Source organism: Sceloporus occidentalis, unplaced genomic scaffold, assembly GCF_023333645.1.
Source record: "Sceloporus occidentalis isolate IW3139 unplaced genomic scaffold, rSceOcc1.0.p SCAF_42, whole genome shotgun sequence".
Taxonomy (NCBI): Eukaryota; Metazoa; Chordata; class Lepidosauria; order Squamata; family Phrynosomatidae; genus Sceloporus; species Sceloporus occidentalis.
In genome coordinates, this window is record NW_028317022.1 from 3,747,801 (window position 1) to 3,772,316 (window position 24,516).

General features: G+C 38.8%; 1 protein-coding gene across 1 annotated transcript in view; it reads right to left on the reverse strand.

The window, feature by feature from the left end:
• LOC149289880 (metabotropic glutamate receptor 1-like) overlaps positions 1-24,516 on the reverse strand; it is a 143,127-nt gene that overhangs the window by 117,740 nt on the left and 871 nt on the right. The gene's annotated exons all lie outside the window — the stretch shown is intronic.

Below are 24,516 nucleotides of genomic sequence, written 5' to 3' on the forward strand. Positions count from 1 at the left end.
AGCAATGGACTTAAACCTACTCACTTGTCTAATGCTGTCTCACTAAAAGATGTCTTCTGAGACAAACCTGGTTTATGAGAAACCAGAACCTGTACATTTATACTGCCAGATATGACTCCCTTGAAATTTCTCAGCAATGGAAGTGCAATAAATACACGTTGGCTTCAAGGTTTTTAAACTCCATACAAAAGTCATAAAAAGTTAGAACCCAAATCTAATACAATCAATTTTCTCAGCGCAGATTCAATTTGTTCAGGTCCCCATCTATGACAGTGAAACACTGAAACAAGAGACATTAAAATTCTAGATTCACCTTCACATTGCAAACATTTTATTTTTCATCTCCAGAGAGACTGTTTGAAGTTTACCGATTCGTGTTAGTCTGTCTCCAAGTTTTATCGTTATTGACAGACTGAAAAATATAGTTGCTTATTCATCAAGAAACTGTTTCCAGCTTCTACAGGAGGTCAAGATTTGTCAAAAAGGATGCATATAAAGTGATCTCAATTCATTGCATGCCACATTTCAATAGGGGATCTTGTAACCTTATACATATGGAGTAAATGCAGAGTTGAGGAGAAAGCTGAAATCAGAAACCAAGCTTGATCCACTATTCATTCTTTTCTACAATGTGCATAATACATTTTTATGTTGTGAACACTATATATGTGGCCATTAAAAATAACTTTGCAATGTAACATGCTTTTAAGGTGCTATTCTATTCAACGAAAGAATAATTGTGTGCTTTAACTTCTTAAGCACATTTTAGTAGGTCTTTCATGTTTGGTTTCTATGTCAACAACCTATCAGTGCCTGCTTTTTTGTCACATGGCAATTACTCACTCCCTGAAAATATTATTAATAAGGCAAAATTTATAAGGGATCAAAAATTGTTTTTAGAGAGTGCTTGGGTACTCAACATTACAACAAATTAAATTTCTACTGCTACATTTATTTATAAATGCATCAGATCCAGTAGTAGATAATAATAATAGTTTAATAACAATGAAAACTAAGCATTAATTTGTCCGTGACTATATGACTGACTGACAATATCCTCTTTGCAGTATTAAATCTGGCGTGGTTTCTACCTCAAGGGAGAGCATCACAAATCCAAGCTAAGGGACACAATTCTAAACTTAACCCTTTGCTGTCCATTCACGCTAATGGTCACTATACTGAAGCAACCTCCATTCAATGTATTAAATTATATGGACATTGTATAGCAACTAGCAGCTAGTTTTAGTGGGCCTGTCCCCCAAAAGAATTTATAACCAGGGTGAAAATTAACGGCATTACTCCTGAACTACAATAGAGACATTTGAGACGAATACGAGAGGTAAATCTTCATCCAAATAACAGAATATAGCCATGCATGGCATTTTTGAAAAATTATTAGTTAAATATTTGGACTTATTTCCTGGCTTAGCTGTGGAACAGAGGATACATCACAGAATACATATGCCCTCCTCCTTCTTAATATAACAGATTCTTTTTTTTTAATTGGTGCGGTCAACAGGGAAATATGCAAATGGACTATGTAAATAATAAAATGTCCAAACACATTGATATTTACAGCAGTTAGGTATTTTCAGTATTCAATATTCAATACAATACCAGGAGCTGCAATTGAGTCTGTGCTGCAAAAGCAGACCTTGATCAAATGTACATTTCAGTGGTGAGGTCGGGTGAGGTCTTCTGATCTCCCAAACCAGCCCATGGTCGCCATTGCCTTGAGAAAATTGTGATTGTCTCACTTAAAATTGGACACTTGGGAAGTATGTAATACATTGTATAGAACAGTTTTTCTGTTCTGTTGAATAATGCAAAAGGGAAGGCTACCACCAGGGCCGGCCCTACAATGGAGCAGAGTGGGGCAATTGCCCCAGGCGGCACTTTTGAAGAGGCGGCACTTTGCCGCCCCAAGCATTATTTTTTGTTTTTTTTTAAGGGGAGGAGAGAGAGGGGCGCCGAGTGGTTTTCGCTTACCAAGTTGTCTGTACCCACTCGGCGCCCCTCGGTGCCGGCTTGTAATGCTGAGCGCCGGAAATTTACGTCACTTCCGGCGTTCAGCGTTACAAGCCGGCACCAAGACCGAGCTAGAGGGCTTGCAGAGGAGAGAGGGGCGCCGAGTGGTTTTCGCTTACCAAGATGCCAGTACCCGCTCGGCGCCCCTCTCTCTCTCTCCTCTGCGAGCCCTCTAGCTCGGACTCGGTGCTGGCTTGTAATGCTGAACGCCGGAAAAATTTCCGGCGCTCAGCATTACAAGCCGGCACCGTGTCAGAGCAGGGAGACTCGCCGCAGGACTGTTTAAGGGTAAGTACAAAGGGAAAGGGAGGGGGGGATAGGGTAGATAATGGTGTCGGCAAAGTTTAAAATGCCCCCCCTGATGTCGGCAGGGGGGGCGACATTTTAAACTTCACCCCAGGCGGCATTATGTCTTGGGCCGGTCCTGGCTACCACTGAGTAGCTTGACTTTGTCACTACTGCAATAGAGTGGTTGACACACAAGGGGGAAAGGGGCTATCAGAATCAGAATAAATGAAATTCAAAAATAGCATAAAATAATAAATCAATAAAAATTATTTTAAATAATATCCTAAATCCCTCTAATTTGCAGGATAGTTGTATGTCTCTTGAAATTATCCATTTATCATAAGTAGCTCATGTTTCAGAAAAGGTTGGAGACCCTTAACCCCTTCGCGACCTTTGCCGGTTCAGGACCGTCATGACATGAAGGTCACTAAATGACCTTTGACGGTCCTGAACCGTCAAAAAGTAAAATAAGCTCAGAAAGTGATCACTTTCTTCGCTTAAACGGCGTTACTGTAATGCCTCGATGTCGAGGCATTCAGCAAGGCCGAGATCGGCATCGGGGGCCATGTCTGGCCCCTCCCCGAGGCGTCAACAGCCGCCATACATTGTATGGCGGCGGACGCCCGTTTTAAAAGCGTTTATCGTCGTTGATCGCCTCATAAACTTAAATGGTGTCGCTGGAATGCCTCGACACTTAACTCTGGGTGGGCTGTGACCGCTCCGGAGAGCGGTCACAGCCGCGGCTGCCGGTGTTCTTCGCCATCAGCAAGATGGCGGCCGTCCTGTAAAAGAAACAAACAAGTTTTTAAAGTTCGCTAGATGGTCTAGAGAACTCTGGCTCCACTTGCAGGTTGAATACAGGTACTGCATTCAACCATGCAAGTCAATGGAGCCCAGCTTTCTAATCACAATGTGATTAGTAAAATATTCAAAAAAAAAAAATATGGAAAAAATTAAAAGTGCTAACATTTAAAAATAATTATGCAGTGATGTCACTAGATGAACCATCCAGTACCAGCAAAATGTGTAAAAAAAATATAAAAAAAAAAAGTATTAAAAAAATAAAATAAAAAAATAAAGTTTATTATTTTGAGCAAGTGCTAAAATTTCTCAAAAATCTCAACAAAGAGTTAAAATAAAAGCACTTCAAATACCCAAGGGGTGTCTAATATATAAAAAAATGGCTGATGGGGTAAATTGGAGTGGCTGAGCTCAAAGATAGGGCATAGGTACAGACTTTCCAAAATGGACAAAAAAAGCGCACTTCCCAAATGTGGCATTTTAAATCTCAAACATGACAAATCTATGCATGTCAGGTATCACTGCACTCAGGAGATGTTCCTGAACACACATTGAGGTGTTGTTTGACAGTGGCATATACCAGGACCTGTATATCTATAACTAAAGTACAATTTGTGTGAAAAAAAATAAAAAAAAATTACTATTACAAAGTTTGACAAAGTGTAGTTGTATAATTGGTGCATGGAAAGGGTTAAAATAACAGCATTTGGAATACCCTGGGGTGTCTAGTTTTCAAAAATATATGGTTTGAATGGGTTAAATTGAGTTAACCGGCTTCAAAGATGTTCCAAAGAGGAGATGGAGGCAGACTGACCAGATTTGTTAAAAAAAGATTTGGAAATCATAAAACGCTGCTTGTACTTATTGCCCTATAACTTACAAAAAACAGCAAAAAAAACATAAAAACATTGGGTATTTCTAAACTCAGGACAAGTAGTAGAATCTATTTAGCTAGTTTTTTTACTTGCTTTTTTAGGTGAGTAAAAGATTTTTCAAATAAAAGTCATAAAGTGTTTTTTTTCAATTTTTCACCATGTTTTTTTATTTTTTTTATAGTAAATAAGATGATACAATCAAAATAATGGTATCTGAAGAAAGCCCATCTTGTCCTGAAAAAAACCAATATATAACTTATGTGGGTACACTAAATGGGTGAGGAGAAAATTACAGCTGAACACAAGCACCACAAAAGTATTAAAACAGCCTCGGTCCCACAGGGTACAAAACGTAATGGCTTACAGTTATAAATGCATCTTCTGTAACTTTCGTAACCATAGTTAAAAAACAAAAATCATATGGACATAAAAAAAGGGCTGACCTGTTTTTACTACCCACAATATATTTATTGAATTAATACAAATACCAATGTGCAACAATCTACAACAATGTAGATGTTTGTTTCCCCCAAGGTTATGTTTATAATAGAATGTTATTGGTGTATTTCATTTAAAAGCACCTGAATGGTTCAGCTTATATTTTATTGTATCATAGAACAATATCTAATGGCTATTGGGTTTTTTCATTAATTTGTGAGTTGGGGGGTAAGGTGGGATAAAACACTCCATGTCATTTGCTAAGCGAAAGGTCTCCAACTAAAATGCAAGGCACATTTAACCCCAAACATACATTTCAACCTTCACAATTTCAGTGGTGCACAGTGACGGACAGTTTCCCAGCTTGATGTAAACAGTAAAAGCTTAAAAGCTTGCTCTATGGTAACATTACATTTGTATGGCTGTAAATAATAAAATTAGGTGGGGTACAACTCTTCTTTCTATGTCCAATATCAACTTTCTAAACTACTCTTGGAGGTAGAATCCTCCTAAAAAATGCATGGAGGTACAAAAAATGTGCACATGTGTAAAAATGTTGACCAATATACTACAAAACTGGGTATTATGCCTTGTTTGCCTTGGTATTAGACACATTGTATGTTTTAAAGATTTTACAATCTCACAATAGGAGGGAAAGAGTAGTGCAGATGTGCTGTAGACCCCATGGTCGCCTAAAGAGCTACCAGTAAAACCTCAACGTGTGAAACCTTAACTGCACAGAGGTGCCTTTGGTTCTTCTGCATAAAGACCCTTTACTGTCTTCTTGTGTAACTTATGAGATTTGCAAATTAACAGAAACTTAAATGAAGTGAACTTATATTTTACTTCCAACGTGTCCATACACTCCACATACACACATTAAAAAGTGAAAGAACTACCTATTTACTAATGGGGAGCTGGCGAGTTACAATAAGCCCTTTATATAGCGAAACATGTGTCATATTAGTATTTGTGTATACAGTAGCTAAATTCAGCTTTTTTACTCCCACTGCCTTGGCTTCCAGCCTATCTCGATTGTATCAATATTTATAGCATCATTGTTTTATGCTCACACAGCTGTATTTATACTCATGTCTTATGCATGTGGAGATATTTAGCTAAATAACAAGCTAATTATTGTATTTGTTGTAAAGTTTGCTATGATAATCTGACTTTTAAGAAGTGTCTACATATTGATATGGAGCACATCACTATATGTAGGGATGCACGGTGCATTTTGGCAATGTTTTCCTGGCTCTTTGGTGCCAGTGGTGTGACAAATGCATTCATTGTAATTGTATTTGGAATAGCATTTTAAGATTATTCCATGCATTAAAAACTTTTATACATGTACATTTTTTATTAATTGTTATTATTTAAATATTATATTATTTGTATTTGATAAATATAACAATATTTTTTTTTTACAAATACATTAAAGACCAGGGATGAGCTTGCGCAAAGGGTAAGGAGATAATAACCCCAGGCTGACTTGGGACTACCAACTCACTGACATGGCAGTATAGTGGGGTCATGTAACGTAATATTATGTGACCCCACGGTAACAGCATTTCAAATCTCACAGTGTTAATGTGAGTGATTGCATTTGATTGAATGATAGAGTTTATGTTTGTTTATTTAAGTGTGTGTTAGAGTGAGTGTGTTTGTATGTTAGATATGAGACGTGGACACTCTGCTTTGCCTGCCTTCTAGGTCAGAAGGTGCCACTTCTCCACCTTGAAAGACTTATAAGATGAATCAAAGATTATTTTTGTGTATTTTGGTCTAATAGGAGCATTGTTTACTTGCTGGCAGCCAGGTGCTGTGGTAATGGACCATAGTCCTAAATATTTTTCTGTACCTCACCACAATCTTTTTATATATACGTTGGTATCAGTGGGACGTAGAAGTGGCTGCCCACAAGCACAAATTTTGCCACAGTCACAGTTATGCATATTTGTTTTTAGGGGCCCATTATATGTTCACTTTGCCTAGTGCTACATTTCCATACTATATATAGTACACAGCTACAACGGTATATTGCCAGGCCCCATGGGGAGCAGCGCCATATGTATTTAGCTTTAACCAGACATACATTAAATATGGCCACGGCTACATTTGGAAAATAAATGATGCATTCGATGCCTAGCACGTCTTGATCTGCTCGGTTTCTTTATTGTCTGTGTGTCTTAAAGCCGAATGGTTATTGTTACATTATGTATAGAAAGATATGCAGCTTGTAAATAACTAGAAAAGTGTATATATTATATTCATATATGTAGGTGTTTATATTTTTTATTTTAGAGTTTTGTATTTATTGTTTATTTAATTTGGTAGGGTGAAAGGGACTTTAACATTAGTAGGAGCTTGAAGGGGCAGTGTTTCCCTGTAACTAATGGGTTAACTAAAAGTCTGCAGACAGCAGCCAGATATATCATTATTCCCTGTGTGTTATATAGAGGGTTAAAAGTTCATATGTTTGTTTTGACTGTGGTCTGGTTTAGCTAGCCAGTCCATCAATGGCTAGATAGAAAACTACTGTTTAGCCAGTCTCCTAAACAGGAGTAAGCTTTTAGTTTGCTTATTTTTTGATAATAATGTTTTCATGATTCTCTAGATAAGATTGTATGGAACACGTACTACCAGTCCAGATATAAAAGTGTAACATGCTTCCTGTATGCTACCAGTATTTTTATACACCGCACAGGTCCCTAGGAAGGGTGAGGCCAGAGAGGGGGCGCACAGCTGCCCGATCAGCAGCTGCAGCCTCCAGGACTGGTTGGGGACATCACGGATCTCTCTAACCAGCCCAAAATTAAGGTTGCAATCCAAACACATTGAGCACACTGGGCAGTGGCCCAGGGGCCCAGCATTCTAGAGGCCCCATGGTGCCAGCAATGTGATTCATCACAAAGCCCCTAAAAAACCAGTAGCGTATCTATAGAGACGGGGCAAGCAGAAAGGCCACCTCCCCTTGGCCGGTCTTCAGGGCCGTGCCGAGGCAGCTGCATGATTTTGCTCTCCCCAACCAGCCTCTCCCTAACCAGTACGCACCCAGGCACCATCAGCGCTGGTCTGGGAAGGAGGCATCTGATAAGCAGGGCCTGTTTATAGACAAGTGAGTGGACACCAGCCAAATATATTTTGTGATCGAGCTCTGATACATGTATATACATATCTTTGTCATGCTATTTGCCATCCAAATAGCTATAAATTGTTCTTTTGCAGTTTTATTAAATTGTTCCTTAATAACGCAAAACCACATTATTATTAAAATCCCAGAAACCAAAGGTGTTAAAAGTCCCAAATATGTACCTGGGGAACAGCTCCCCGACTTTATAAGCAACATGTGCCACCTTTGCACCCCCAATAGTTGAGTGCCACCTTTGCCCCCCAACAGCGTGCCTGTGCTATTTCTGCCCCTCCCCCAACACTTACACATTAATTCACCCATTTCTGCTAGGATGTTTGAGCAATTTCTATCATGCTTAATTTTAAAATTTTAGGCCTAGGCCTAGTTTGAGCCAATGTAGCTCTGATGAGGTTCTACATTCTCTCCAGCAACATCTAATACCATCTATAAACTTACATCATTGTAATGTTGGATATATATTTTGGGCCTCTTGTAGGTTGGTCCAGGAAGTCCATTAGAATGGGGTCAGTCCATTTGCACTTCCAGGAGGCATGAGCTATGTGTGTGCCCCCACCTCAACACCCTGTAATCATCCTTCCTTACCTCTATTGCCAGGATTCTATCTCATTCAGTTCCCACTTTGGCCATATTTTTTGTTTGGAATATTTATACTTGTTTTCATGGACTATATGACATAATTTATGAAACGAAAAATAATTCCTAATGAGAAAAAGGCTTTAAGGAAGGTATTAATCAATTTTACTTACAGTACAGTAAATGTTTTGACGGAGAAGTCCTCTCCCTCTAGTGGACAAAGAGTACAAAACCAGTAACATGCTTTAATTTGGGCAGAATACAAGTACATTTTCACAGGTCAGAACCATTCTAACAATGGGAGTAGTACACAAAATATGCATTATCTATGCATATGTTATAGAAAGGTAGAACTTGATGGCAGATAAGAACCAGTCAGCCCATCTAGTCTGCCCATTTTCCTGATGTAGAGACTCAGGGAGTCCAATCAGTCCTTCGTCTTGCCTTTGATTCAGGATAGCTGTATGTTTGTACCATGCATGTTTAAATTCCTTCACTGTATTAGTCTCAACCACCCGAGAAGCTGTTTTACTTATCTACCACCACAGTAGAGTAAACTATGTTTACATTGCATCTACGGAAGTTACTTTTCTTTTCAACACTGTGACATAATTGCGTTTTGGTGTTTTTTTCTAAACCATTTAATTACACGTAATACAAGGTCAGCTCAGTCCTTCTTGCTAGAGAAATCTGCCAATGTTGGCTGTTAATAATGATGAATATTGAAAGGATGGACTTGAAAACAAAGCCCTCCTGGCAACTCTCCCTTAAGTGGATCTAACACTACCTAGTTCTTGCTGAACATGGACAGTGAAGCAGGCTTTTGTTTGCTTTCCTAATCCCTGCAAAACTAGAGAGAGTGCTGTTTAAATATATTGCCTTTAAATGTATGCAGTTGTCCAGCTTGACATGCATTTAATGCACATCAAAATGTTCTTTGTGCAGATGCAATTCCAATGTAAACATTCAAATGGAATTGAACTTAAAATATAAGAGAGAAGTATTATATGGTTAGGGTGAACATATTCAGCCATTTTTCCAGGACACATGTGTTTCGTATGTTGCTGACATGTAAAGTGCTACCCCTGTGAGATGTATAAACGCAGACAGGAATTAATTACTCACTCTACATTCCGCATGTTGCAGGGCAGCACTTTACAGGTGCTGGTCGCCAACATGTAAAATTTATGTGTCCTGTCCTCTCTTTCACTCCATGTCTAGGCTGTGATTTACCTTTAAAAACGTATCTATCGCACAAGGCAGTGGGCAAATTTACCTTTGGTGCTTCCTTAGGCTTAACTTAACAGTAATCTTCCTTTTTCTTATTAATAGCAATCATAAATATTAACACATTAACATTGAATTTCGTTTGTTTTAGGAATAAAAGAGTACTTTATTTTTATTTTGTTTTTTTCATCAGATTACTTTAACTTCCCACTTTTCTAATATCTCCTAATTGTGTTCTGTGTGCTAGCAGTATATCTTTTAAATAGCACGATCACATGCTTTTTTATTACACACTTTGATACAAATATATCAATATAAATCACCAGAGGGCTTTCCGCAACCAAAGATCATCAGAGAACATTTTCTGCCATTACATGGCTCTTACATCTTAAAAAAAAGAGACCTCTGTGGTCCTGAAAGCTTATGTGATACTACATTTTTTTTTATGGTGGCCCAATAACCTGTATTGCCTTGATTAAAGACTCAATCTTCTCTTGGACCAATGCTCTTCTATCCATTTTCCTTATTACATAGTCCTGTAACTAGACAGAAAGTGGGCACATGCTATTGGCAGATAAATAATGCTGTTGATCAAGCATTCAGCTGTGTAGCCAAAAGTTTTCTTGATTGATTGTTTAGCAGATTAAATCCTTTATAGTAAGTTAGTATAAAGCATTTAATTTCCTTACCCTACATCTAAGGTTTTTGCAGTTAAACACAGGGCAATTTATTTAAAGAATCTCTACAGCTGCAGTTGGAAAAAATAAAAGACAATAGGACTCTATCTACAATTTTTTATATTGTTTTCAACCTTCAACCTACTTTAACTACATGTCAAATAGGAAAACAAACAATGGTGGAAAAGCTTTATTTTTCTAAGTTGCTATTTCTATCTCCAAAATCAGCCGCTCTATAAACATACAGATATCTCATTTCGGAAAGATCAGCTTTTTTGAATGAAAATAGTTTACATACATAGTTTATATACACATGTAAGAAAGTGTATAGTTTCTCTAGGTAGGTCTTCTGTGTACCTGCCTCCTACAAAAGTGGGGTCTAGTTGGCCAAAATGTAGTCCAGAGATTATTTTTTTTGTTTTCTTTCCCTTGGGGTATTCAGTAACATGTTTATGGAGCAAAAATCACCCCTTAAAGGTTAAGAAGCTCACAAAAGCCCTTCATCATACGAGGGGTCCTTTTGGAATGCTTTAAGATGCTATAGCTGTGCAGTAAATGTCGATTTTTTTATTTCCACTGCCCAAAGTTTTTGTGAATGTACTGTATGTTAAACGCCGACTTTACGCCGAAATTTACTGAATTCAGCCCAAATGGCATTAGTAGGAAATTATGTAATTGACATGAGCAGGCTATACAAGGAACACATGGCTGTAGTACTATATTTTGGCCAAAGCACAAAAGCTGGTTACAAAAAACACAATGGTTCCTAGTATCTTTCATATGAGACAGACTGAGGGAACGATAAGTGATGTCAGGCCACAGGGCATGCCCTGCAATAACCAATATTTATGACCCCTTGCACGTTATTGGTGTCCCCACACAGTCACACAGCCTTCTTTACTCAAGAAGACTGAACTGCCAGGTTCCACAAATCTAAACCAAAAGAAGTGAGGTGAATCCCCTCCTGGTTAAATAGGCGGGCCACTAAACCACTGTTGTAAATAACAATGTGAGAGATGGTCCTATTTTACCTTTTGCCGGCTCTCTCAACTCCCTCTGGTGAGGGAGACCACAATGGACCAAAGTAGAATAAAGTCGGAAAACTGGAGCCAAAGTCTCAGGGCCTTCACAAGGCAGATTAGATCCCTCAGGGGAATGGAACATAGGTTGTTTTCCCCTAGTAAACCAGTGCCTGAGAAGAGCTCAGTTGGGAAACGGCATGGGATACCCGGTGCACCAACCCTGACCATGAAGACCCCTAAAACCCAGTGTTAACCGATTCACCTCTGGGGAAGGACAGGTTGTGTACTCCTGTCTGGGTACTGGAGAGCAGATTGTAGGGTTTTAGGTGGGGGGCAGAGGTTGTGGGTCTAAAGAGAATACAGAAACCAACAGTAAAACCGGTTAACAAATGTTGAGCCATGGCAACATAACGGTTATACCAGGGTAGCATCAGAACGACAATCACCCGTCTCTTCCCACTTACCTTGAGCTGAAAGCTGACTTAATCCTACTTCTGTCTCTTAAAACATTTGGCAAGGTGGTGAGCACCACAGCCGGAGCATTTGTGCTCTAAGCAGCAGAGGCCACCCACAGTTGCTGTCATTTTACTGTCAGCAAGTGCCTTTTTTAGTGGAGGCTAAGCTCCTGGCAACCAACAGAAAAGGCTGCACAACCAGGAGCCATAAACTTGAGCCCTAACAAGATATCTTTATTACCCCACCTGATGCACTGCTAAAATTACTCATCATACAGGTGAAGCCACCATAGACTCGTCCTCCTCCTTCCCTTTTTTTTTCTTGTCGTTGTCACAGATACTGCCTCTATGCTAAAACTTGCAACTGGGAGCGGTGACAGACGCCATGGAAGCATACATGTACCTTACTAAACATGTGCAATTGGGCCAAAAACAAAGAAATTCGAGAACAAAATGAATTGCCCAGTGCCCAGATTCACTCTTTCACACTCTCTAAATGCTTCTCTGCCAACCACTTTCGTGTCTGCCAACCACTTTCACATCTTCTTCTTCTTCTTTATCTTCTACCTTCTGTCTTTTATCTTCTCTCCTTAATCTTTTATCTTTTATCTCTTCAGTCTTCGTCCGCATCTCCGCGGACATAACATGGCACAAAATTCCGGCCAAAATTGTGGCACTTTCATTGACATCCCCTCTCCTGATTGAATGATTGAGGGAGAGGACATCAAAAAAAGTACCGTCATTTTGGCAGAAGCTCACCTTAGGGCAAAATCATGGTGCTTTTGGTGATGTTCTTTTCCCCCGATATGCTCTCTCAAACACACTCACGCTAACACCACTCATTGACACTTACCCACACACATGTTAACACCAAATACTAACCATACACTAACATACATACACACTCATACCAACACCATACACTAGTATACACACAATTATTATACACACATACATACACAATATACTAACACACGTTACTTAATGCCATACAGCAACATGCACATACATGCTAACAACATATAGTTACACATTCTAACATCATACATTCATTCTAACAGCATATACCCACACACATCCACTCCCATCATAACTGCAGCTTTTACAGCTTTCCGTCCCTCTTACCTAACCTATAGCCCTGTCTTCAATCACACTCTCTGTGCAAACTGCCACCCTACTACCGCCAGGTCACATAAAGCGTGTTACATGACCCAGCTGGGCTCCTCAGTAACAGGGATGTCTGGGTGCCAAGCACCTGCCTGATTTGGCAGATCACTTGTGTTCGCCTTATTCCTAATCAAATAAATAAATGAACAACTCTTCTCTCGGTTTTCTTCACTTATTTATTTGAATTCGATTGGTGCTATCTTGAATCCAACCTCTTAACTCCTGGATTTACACAGGCTATGGAATCCAAAGTGTCCCAGACCAGTTTTACCCATTCCTAGTCAACCTAGACCTAACTGTATTACTATTCATATCTCAACATTTTATTTAAATGTCACTTTCCAAAATTACTGCCTGGCAGGACTGACATTTGTAACCTGCAGAATCGTTAAAAGAAACATTAAGGCATTCTCATCTTGAAAATGTGAAAAAAATGCTTTTTCACATTTCTTTTGTTTTACAAAACTTATAGGTGAGTAAACTTAAATAAAACATAATTACAAGTTCCCAGCAGGCTTTGTGATGACACATTTGCTGAAGCACACATCAGCGATACTTTCTCAAATATCAAAGATGAAATCCACTTTTTGTATTCCACTTGCTCAATTATAAATCAGATTCTAAAGGGAAAAAACATTTTCTAACAGCTGCAGCGAAAATGTGAGCCGTGTCAACTCCCTTTTTTGTGTTTTGTATTCATTTCCCAAAGCAATCTTCAGCTGGAGGCAAAATAAATGCTGCTCATTTAGAAAAATAAGAGTTATTTTGCAATGCTGACCATTCACTGATAGCTTGTCATCATCTGCCTTTTTATAATGGTTACTCCAAGTCTAGTGCATGTAGTACTAGGCACAATATAAAATTTAGGGCTGTTTAATAACACTTCAGCCTCCTCTGTTTTCATTTTTATTCCACCCCCACACTCTTATTTTTACCCCTTTCGTGCAAAATTCGTCCAAATCATCCCCTCATTTTTCACTTCCATGAAACCCCTTATATATTTTTCTTTCTAGTTATTAACTTTCACAACCTACATTATGCTATTTCTCTTCACTCTGTACGTTTTACCTCATTCCCCACTATCTAATTTTTTTTTCTCCAGCACCCTTTCACTTTTTTCTGATTCTCTCTACCTCTTAATCCATAGTTTTCTATCTCCCCGAGTCCCCTTTAGTCTCCCTGTGCAGTATCCACCAGTCTCATGTTTCCTCACTTTCTTCTTTTTCCTCCCTTAATTATTTTCACTTGCTTTTCTACCAGGTCTTTTTTTCCCTTTCTCTTTGTCCAATTCTTGGACTTACCAATTGTCTAAATTCCTCTGTTCCTTGTGTCACATTGTTATTTCTTCTGTCTTGTGTTTTTTTTTATAACCCTTAGAGCATTATTTTTTTTCCTAGATGCTCATTAAAGTTAAATTGCCTTCCACTTGCCAATCTTTTGGGCACAGAATGAGCACTTTTTCCGTGTGCTGGTCTTTGCGTGTTCCACCTAACACCTCAGTAATGTAGGCTCCTTGCAGTTCCTATACATGGTCTTAATCTTAGCATTATATCTCTGATGCTCTGCCTCATCAGGGAGTGTGGAGAGGTATATGGTAAGGCAATAGACAAGGAAACGCATTTTTCAAGGGACTTTGGTTCTAACAACTTAGTCCCTCAAAATGTAAAGACAATTGAGGAGCTTGTAAAAAGATGTCTGTGCCAGTTGAAGAGCAGATCCCTCTGATCTCTGGCTAAATCATGGGGAATACTCAATAACCATTTGCCTAATGGTGGGACCCAAAATTGTAGGAACATCCATCAATAACCTATGTCATTGAGTTGCTATGTGAAGAGCAGAGCTGGGGAAATATTGAAAATCATATATGTGCGAATTACTGCAACACATTTATTTGCGGTATCGTCTACAGAATGTATTATTGAGTGAAAGTGTCCAGAAGTTACTGCTTTCTACTGACATAGCATTGCATGCATAACTTTCTGGAACTTTATGTGCTTTTGCGCCATCACATTACATATATATGATAATGCTTGAGAGGTACAGTAGGGCAAAAAACTATTTAGTCAGCCACCAATTGTGCAAGTTCTCCCACTTACAAAGATGAGAGAGGCCTGTAATTTTCACCATAGGTACACTTCAACTATGAGAGACAGAATGAGACAACAAAGTCCATAAATCACATTGTCTGATTTTTAAAGAATTTATTTGCAAATTATGGTGGAAAATAAGTATTTGGTCAATCACAAAAGTTCATATCAATACTTTGGTATATACCCTTTGTTAGCAATGACAGAGGTCAAATGTTTTCTGTAAGTCATCACAAGGTTTTCACACACTGTTGCTGGTATTTTGGACCATTCCTCCATGCAGATCCACTCTAGAGCAGTGATGTTTTGGGGCTGTCGCTGGGCAACACGGACTTTCAACTCCCTCCAAAGGTTTTCTATGGGGTTGAGATCTGGAGACTGGCTAGGCCACTCCAGGACCTTGAAATGCTTCTTACGAAGCCACTCCTTCGTTGCCCAGACGGTGTGTTTGGGATCATTGTCATGCTGAAAGACCCAGCCACATTTGATCTTCAATGCCCTTGCTGATGGAAGGAGGTTTTCACTCAAAATCTCACGATACGTGGCCCCATTCATTCTTTCCTTTACACGGATCAGTCGTCATGGTCCCTTTGCTGAAAAACAGCCCCAAAGCATGATGTTTCCACCCCCATGCTTCACCGTAGGTATGGTGTTCTTTGGATGCAACTCAGCATTCTTTCTCCTCCAAACAGGACGAGTTGAGTTTCTACCAAAAAGTTCTACCTTGGTTTCATCTGACCATATGACATTCGCCCAATCCTCTTCTGGATCATCCAAATGCTCTCTAGCAAACTTCAGACGGGCCCGGACATGTACTGGCTTAAGCAGGGGGACACGTCCGGCACTGCATGATTTGAGTCCCTGGCGGCGTAGTGTGTTACTGATGGTAGCCTTTGTTACTTTGGTCCCAGCTCTCTGCAGGTCATTCACTAGGTCCCCCGTGTGGTTCTGGGATTTTTGCTCACCGTTCTTGTGATCATTCTGACACCACGGGGTGAGATCTTGCGTGGAGCCCCAGATCGAGGGAGATTATCAGTAGTCCTGTATGTCTTCCATTTTCAAATAATTGCTCCCACAGTTGATTTCTTCACACCAAGCTGCTTGCCTATTGCAGATTCAGTCTTCCCAGTCTGGTGCAGGTCTACAATTTTGTTTCTGGTGTCCTTTGACAGGTCTTTGGTCTTGGCCATAGTGGGGTTTGCAGTGTGACTGTTTGAGGTTGTGGACAGGTCTCTTTTATACTGATAAGTTCAAACAGGTGCCATTAATACAGGTAATGAGTGGAGGACAGAGGAGACTCTTAAAGAAGATGTTACAGGTCTGTGAGAGCCAGATATCTTGCTTGTTTGTAGGTGACCAAATACTTATTTTACCAAGGAATTTACCAATTAATTCATTAGAAATCCTACAATGTGATTTCCTGTATTCTTTCCCCCATTCTGTCTCTCATAGTTGAAGTGTACCTATGGTAAAAATTACAGGCCTCTCTCATCTTTGTAAGTGGGAGAACTTGCACAATTGGTGGCTGACTAACTACTTTTTTGCCCCACTGTATAACATTTTTGAAGAATTCTTTGCCCAGCTCCAGTGAAGGGGTTTTATGTAGATTTGATTACCTACATTTGGTAGTTTTAAGTTAACTATGGTATACTGTATCTCAAGAAAAGGGTCAAGAACTATGTCTCCAATAAAACAAATGTTGTTAATACAGAATATCTATACTGAAAGATATAGGAGCTGTGCATGGTGTATATCACAACCTAAATTAAAAAATAAAACTCCACGTTATTCAAATGTCTATTGTAACATAAATTTGGGGGAGTTACGTATGTTTTGACAAGTGCAAAGAGATCAAACTACGATGCATTATTTGTGGCAAGATTAAGAAAATACAGCTGAGGAATGTTTTTAACAACAGTTTGATCACAATAAATATGCCTTTGCTTCCGATTTGTGCAGGATCCCAGGGAGGCATGCTGAGAAGGGGAGCATCTGAATCTGTTTGATGTTATCTCAAAAGAAACTGTCAGCATGACTTTTTGGTTCACATGGGGAAAGAAAACTCATGCTGTGGACACATACTGAATGGACATATAACTTTACAGTATAGTCTATATTTGATAGATAGGTAGATAAGAACCTTTTAGCCTCTACGGCTTATGCTGGGAGTCTGCTAGGCTTATCTACCACCCTGTCGGTACAGCAAAACTGTCTTAAATTACATGTAGCAGTGCTTATATTAGCCTTCTTATATTGTTGTTCTGCATTTTTCTGTTTCATAACATGTAGCAGTGCAGTTCTCCTTCAGAATATCAGCAGGGAGTGCTTTCTTTGCCAGGGTCCCTTTCTGGTCCCGGGGTGATATTTATAAATACATTTCTAACTCTTGTGATATTTATATGTTAATGTTAGATTGTATTTCCACATAATTGTTACATTATGTTCTGTTACCTCTAACGGTACCTGAGATGTAAATGTAACCTGGATCTTTATGATTATGTCTGTTCAATGTTCTGCAGAAAAAAAACGTTTATATACAGATTTCTCTATGTACAGTAGGCTGCTAAACCACCTAATTGGAGCAATGCACTAATGCTCCCAAAGGGAAGATAAGAGGAGGACTTTTATACAATGTTTAAGTTAAAAGTTACAACTTATCACTGAAACATAAATAATACAATTGTAATAAAACACAGTTACAGTAAAATTTTGATATTCAGAGTTTTTTAAATTCTGGTTTGTACACACTGATTGCAGATAACCTAACGTGTTTTGCCTGACAGCTTCTTCAAAGGTATACTGTATGTACAACATATCAATGAATTGAAACGTGGTATAGTTCTTGAAAAATGTCCAGCCACACCCATTGCTTTGGGAACCCATCCCATCACACCAGGCAGCCTGGGATGAAGGAATTGGTTCCTAAAGGTGTGACAGAAGCTCAGAGCGATGATGGGCCCTCAACGGATTGATAGACCGTTAAGGCCCCATCACCCCGCTGAGCTTCTGTCACATCTTTGGGGACCAATACCTTCATACCATGGGTGTCTAGAATGACATCATATTGAGGGCCTACCAAACCCTTGAGATGCTGCCCCTCCTACAGCCCCGTGCCTTCACTCTCAGTCTTGAGAGAAGGGATGGGTCCCCAATGTGGGTGATGGCAGCTAAAGGGAGTTATAAGGCCGTCAAGAGGGTTAATTAATTATGTGCCAGATCCTCTTGAGGATCACTCCCCTGAGCTGCCATCACCCCCAAACTGCCTGGGGTGTGTCCACAGGGGTGTGATGGCAGCTCAGCACAGTGATGTGCCAGAACATTTTCAGAAAATCTCTTTAGAGCCCTTCACCCCCTGAGGCTCTCCAGGAGGTGTCAGGGATGGAGCTTTCATCACACAAAAATGGCATCAACCCCCTGCAGGACTCTTTTTCCTGGGGTTGTCTGAGGTGAAGGGATAGATCCTGTAAGGGAGAGGGGGTGGCATCTCAAAGTGTGTTTACAGCCCTCAAAAGGGTGTCAGAGATAAAATCACCTTTAACAATGTGAAGGGATGCGTATGGGCTTTAAAGGGGTCTGGACTGGAGTGTCAGCACCCTAAGACCTATCTCCCTTTGAGGACCACCCTATGAACACATAAACATTCACCCTATTGAGGACAATTCTGCTCATTTACTGTGACCACACCTCTATGCTCCTTCTGTAAGTTGTAGGCCAAAATATTAGCCAAGCAAATCTACTGCTCTTCTCCTGTAAGTTTTAAGGTTAGCATTTAGAATATTTGGTGAATTGGTGAATTTGAGAAGGCCTATTTTGTGTCAATCTTTGTACTTTCTAGTTTTAGTTCTTGCTTACAATGATAGTAAATATATTATATTTTTTCAGATTGAGTGTCTGTATTTATATATTTATGTATTTAAGATTGCATATGATTTATTTAGAAAAATTATTTTTGTGATGTTGCATGAAAACCACACATTTAGTTTTTACTACAAATACTGAAAGATTAGATATGAGGGGTCTGCGTAACCAAAGGGGAGGGGCTTAACCAGGAAGAGGTGTGGTCATGATAGGGCATGGTTATGGGAGGGACATCAGCACAGGGGGACCCATGACTTTTTGTTGCTGGGGCCCTAGTTGGTCTCAGTCTGCCGCTAAACACAATTATTGCTTAGAGAACTGAGTCCCCCCCAAATTCGTATGGCAGAAAGACAGCCAGATGCTACTTTGCCCACAAAAATATCTTGAGCCAAGTTGAGGCAGCTGGGACTTGATAGTTACTGTTAGGCCATAATGATATTCATATTGACTAATGGAGTAAAACTATAATAGGACACTTGTTTCTGTGCACTGTGGCTATTGCTCAGAAATACATGGAGTGAGGTCACCTACATCCTGTGCCTCAGGACATATCATGCACATCTGGCAATGGGAAATAGAGTGAAAATAACAAACACAAAGACATGAAGATTCCAAGGATGTAGTGGTCAACTATAAAACCATATATATACAATCAGACAACTGTATATACAGCAAAACCTCTGTAAAAAAAAACCAAAACATGTATTATAATATGCAAGTATATATAAATTGGGTAATTTCGACCAAAACGTTCAGGAAAAATGATTTAATATTTTGTATACATGTATTTAACACATAAACATGCTTTAATTTGAATATGCTACTTTTCCAGATTCTATATTATACAGTTCTATAAAATCAAACTATCTAATCATGTTTTCATGATTATGCTCGGCTACACATAGAAAAGCTGTTTTCCATGATCGCTTTCAGATATGGGATACATGGCTGGCCTGCTAGGTCCCCTATGCCCACTATGATGTTTGGCTCTGAAGTTAAGCTGTGTAATTTTGATGTAGTGATCTTACTAGGAGTTTTTTTTTTTTTATTGAACTTTTTTTTTTTGTGTTTTTTTTTTCCCCTTTATGTACAAATAGGTATATATATTTCACTTTCATTCATCTTTCATGGATTACAAATGCCCCCCTTAAACTTAAATCTTTTTTTAATGGGCCCCTAAAAACCTACAGCTGCCGGAGGAATCCAGATTGCATATCGGCTGAATCAGCATGGCTGACAGATTTTGAATCCTTTGTGTCCAATGTTCCAGTATATATATATATATATATATATATATATATATACATAGGCATACAGAGGCCATCAGTCCTGTGCCCAGTGGCACATTGTGTTAGCTAATTTTTAAAGTTCAAGTTTAAAAAGCACAGATAGAAATTTCCTTGGTTTCCATGAAAACCGCTAGGTGACACCAATGTCAACCGCTAGGTGACGTTATGTAAAAATACATTATATATATATATTGTGAGACTGTGAACCCCAGGGAGATGATTAGCATGGCATCTGAGTGTGCCAATGCTCCATTTCCCCATTCTGTGGAAATTCCATGCCAGGTTTTCCAGAAGGCAAGAAATCGGCAGGATCCGGTCCCGGATTCCTATAGGGCCGGCATCAGGCACAGGTGCTGGACATTAAAAACCCCTGGAGCTTGATACTCAGATAGACTGTTGGGGGAAGAGGAAGTTCCCTGCGCTCCCAGGGCAAGGAGAGGCCCTGAACAAGAAGACCATCCCTGAGCCAAGTGAGGCAATACCTGCCTGGACCTGTGTGTGCTGTCTGGGGGAGGTTTTCCAGAGCCTGGCGTAGCTGGGTCTGCCTGGGAGGTTGAGGTAGTGGGTGATTAGGCTGGTCAGTCTGGACCAGCATAGTTCAGTTAGAGAGGGCTCCAATTGGGAGCTAGGTTTTCTTTTTATGATTTGGTTTTGGGGTTTGAACAGTTAAAATAAAGCGCTGTTTTGTTACAACTTGGTGTTCCTGACTCTGATTGCCCCTAGAGGACTGTGCTTTGGACCCCTAAATGTGACATGTATGGCTCTCATGCTACAGGGTTTGTAACAATATATACATATATATATATATATATATATATATATATATATATATATGTATTTTTAATAACAAAAGGCAGAATTTAAAGGTAAGTACTTTGAGTGCCAGACGGTTAGTGTCACATGTAGCACATAGAGTTAAATGGAGAATTCTGAGCCTACAATAGGATGCTGCCATAGTGACTGGGAATTACTAGGCAATCGGTCGCCTACATTCCTTTATGCCAACTGATGTTCTGTACCAGCAATATAGTGTGAACAAAATAAAACAGTATCCATTTAACCCTTGATTGCCGAATGGTCAAAACATATCTGTAAATTTCATGTATATATTAATCTCAGCATTGTTTCTACCCTAAGACATTGATTTGTATTAAATGTGATTAAATGCAAGTGTATATTTTAGTGTAGGGAAATATTTTTGCATGAGTTGCACATTTCAGGAAATAAGCATTACTGTATTTTTTCCTGCACTAGCTGTAAATCATTACGATAAGTGTGATTTATGAGGTGTCTGTGCCGTTATTGCTCTGCGGAAGCACAACGCCAAGATCCAAGCAAATAAAAACACGGAAGTATAAATCACAAAAAATTTGAATTTAAGGCTGACCCTGGGGGGAAGGGGAGATACTTATTGCACAGCCCCTCATCTTTATGTGGTTGAATACATGTATATTTGCATGAGAAATAACATATCAATATGTGTGTAACGCATAATGTATCCTCGAGGCTACACACCGTACCCTCTGGCCAATGACTGGAATGGGTACTTTAAGGCCAGGGGCTGATAAATCACAGGTGTTTGGCTGCTTTCAGTATACGTATGATCTGGACTTAGCAACTTTTTATACATGTAGAAGTTTATTACATTGGCCACATGAGTGACCTCAAAGGTAGATTGGAGGTGATATCAGGCAGACAGATTTCTGTATCCTAGTTCACTGCCATTGTACTGTGTCTTCCCAGGGGCATTCTTCTAAAGTAGAGCATCACCATATGACAATACTGTGTAACTCATTCTCTTCCGTGAGATTATACATCCCACGTACTGCAGGTCAGCATTTGTGTACTGACCAGCAACACATTAGATGGACACTACTGTTCTAAAGTTTGAGGTCACTTAGAAATGTCTTTGTTTTGAAGGAAAAGCTAATTTTGTCCATGGAATAACATAAAATCTTTCAGAAATACAGTGTCAATGACTATTGTAGTTGGAAATGGCTGATTTTTAATGGAAAATATCCATAGGCATACAGAGGCCATCAGTCCTGTGCCCAGTGGCACATTGTGTTAGCTAATTTTTAAAGTTCAAGTTTAAAAAGCACAGATAGAAATTTCCTTGGTTTCCATGAAAACCGCTAGGTGACGCCAAACGTTTGAACGGTAGTGTATGTGTCCTGGAAAACATGGCTGATGAGGTTACCCTAGTTCAGAATCAGGTTTAGCTCCGGCTCAGATCTTTCTCTCCAAACCCTTTGTCGCCTTCCTTTACTATATGTTTTCAATTTGTGTTTATTAGAAATTTCAAGTAAATATAACCTTATTAGTATAGTTACAACAGTCAATATGTTTTTCTTTAACATTAATTAAAGTCATGCAGTACTGCCCCTGATAAGTTATTCCACCATCCTCTAAATGATCTTATGAAGATTAAGTCCTGTTTCTAAAAAGCATGCAGTAATACAACATAATTTATACTTAGACACCAGGATTACTGAAAAATAAGGACTTTCCTATAGGATCCTACATTAGCCAGAAAAAAGTAATGTCTCACTTCTGGAAGACCCACTCTGCAAACATTCATTGGACTGTCTATATGTATCTTCGGGGGGGAAGAGGCTTTAGTGCAGACATTTTAGTAAATGGCTTCATTTGATGATACACAATATTTTTGCAGATTGATTTAATCAACTGCAGCACACTTATAAAGAAAGATCGAAATATATCAAGTGGATTATACTGTGTGAAGAGAAAAAACTGATTTTATTTAGATTTAGTGGCCAGATTTGGGAATATGAAGCTCTTGAAGTGAAAATCTCTTAACTAGGAAAGTGCAATAGGTGTTAATCTCACACCGGTTAGAGGGATACATGGTACTTATGACTCCATCCAAGCCTTTCTCCTTCTCAGAACAATGCAAAGTGGTTTTGAGCCATATTAATGCTCCACAAGATAAGGATTTATTCCTCCATCTGAAAGTTAGCTGGAGACCAGAAGAAGACTTCACTATGCATTTTGTAGGGCCAAGCTAAGTGAACCTCTTTTGTAAGATGGAGTAATGTAGCCCTGTATAATATATTTATACAGTTAATACTGGTAGAAAATCTTGAATATCATCTCTCTGATTTTACCAGCTCCTCCCTACTTCTTGAAGAATATCACCAGGTAAGCCTGTCATAATGCTTAGGATGAGATGGAATCTTCAGCTCTTCTCCACACAGCTTTATTTATCTTAAAGTAGAGTAATGCTATAATGTTTATCAAGCTTGTAAAATTATGGTGTTTAACAGATCTTATTATATAGTAAATGTGTTATTAATTTCTGCAACAGAAGGAAGAAGAGGAGGAAAAATGTTCTTTTGAAAACACATTTGGACCATTAAAACACAGGGACCTAACATAGTTGGCGCATATCATATTTTTTCTCTAGATATTTTCTTAAAAGTCCTGTTCCACAACTATTGCTTGCTGTGGTATGCTAAGTAAAAACCTCTTATCAGAGCTATCATTTTATGATTTTCTTTTAAGGTTTGATTACATAAAACAGAATCATTTAAAATCGTTTTTTTAGTTTCTATGGAAATAAATTATATTCTTATTTTATATCACTTTGCCAATTCCTTGCACAAATAAAAATATAATAGGCAAAAGCAATTTGCATGATTGAAAAATATTTGTGAGAAAGTTCTGGTTATTAAACAATACTAGTAATTACGTTTCTAATGGTGGATTTATCTAGAAAGTGGTAAAATTCAGTAGCTTCTTTAAATAATATTAATATGGCACATTAAACAAAAAAAGATCATTTAGAAAAAAAACTGGTAACCTTAATTCTATGGGGAAAATACAATAACATGAAAGTGGACATGTCTTAAAAAACCAAGCTAACCCAGAGCTCTAAACTAACAAAGTAATGGAATTGAAATAGTCCCTCTGTGCTCTGCCAAATCTTAAAAAACATGCTGTCAATTTAACAACAGAGCATTTTATACAGTTCTCTATTAGTTTTCGTTGGGGTTTATAATTCAAAGCCACAGTCAACAGAGCTGATCCATGGTTTAAATTACCCAATATCTGTCTATGAGCAAGAGAGTGATTACTGCAGTTCACAGGTTTACGTTCACATTAACATGTCTCAATTCGGTGTATACACAGCACTATTGACATAAATCAATTACTTTGTCTTTGATCTCCTGAGTATCAAGAGTTTTGAAAGTTATGTTGACATAAGTGATTTGATTTATATGTGATTAGGAACGTTTTGGGATGGTATATGCAAGTATAGGTAGTTGAAATGACAGAGCAACCGTAGGCATCAATCATTGGTCATATAGTTTTCAGCAATCATTGGTCATGTAGTTTTAAGCAGTCATTGGTCATGTAGTTTTAAGCAATCATTGGTCATGTAGTTTTAAGCAATTATTGGTCATTTAGTTTTAATTTATTTTGCCCTAATGATACTATCCCTAGGCATTAATTGTGATGAGCTTTTTCATCCTTAAAATTCCGAGGTTAGTCTACAGCTCCTGTTATGATATAATGTATTAATCAGAATGTAGTGATCACTGGAGCAATTATGG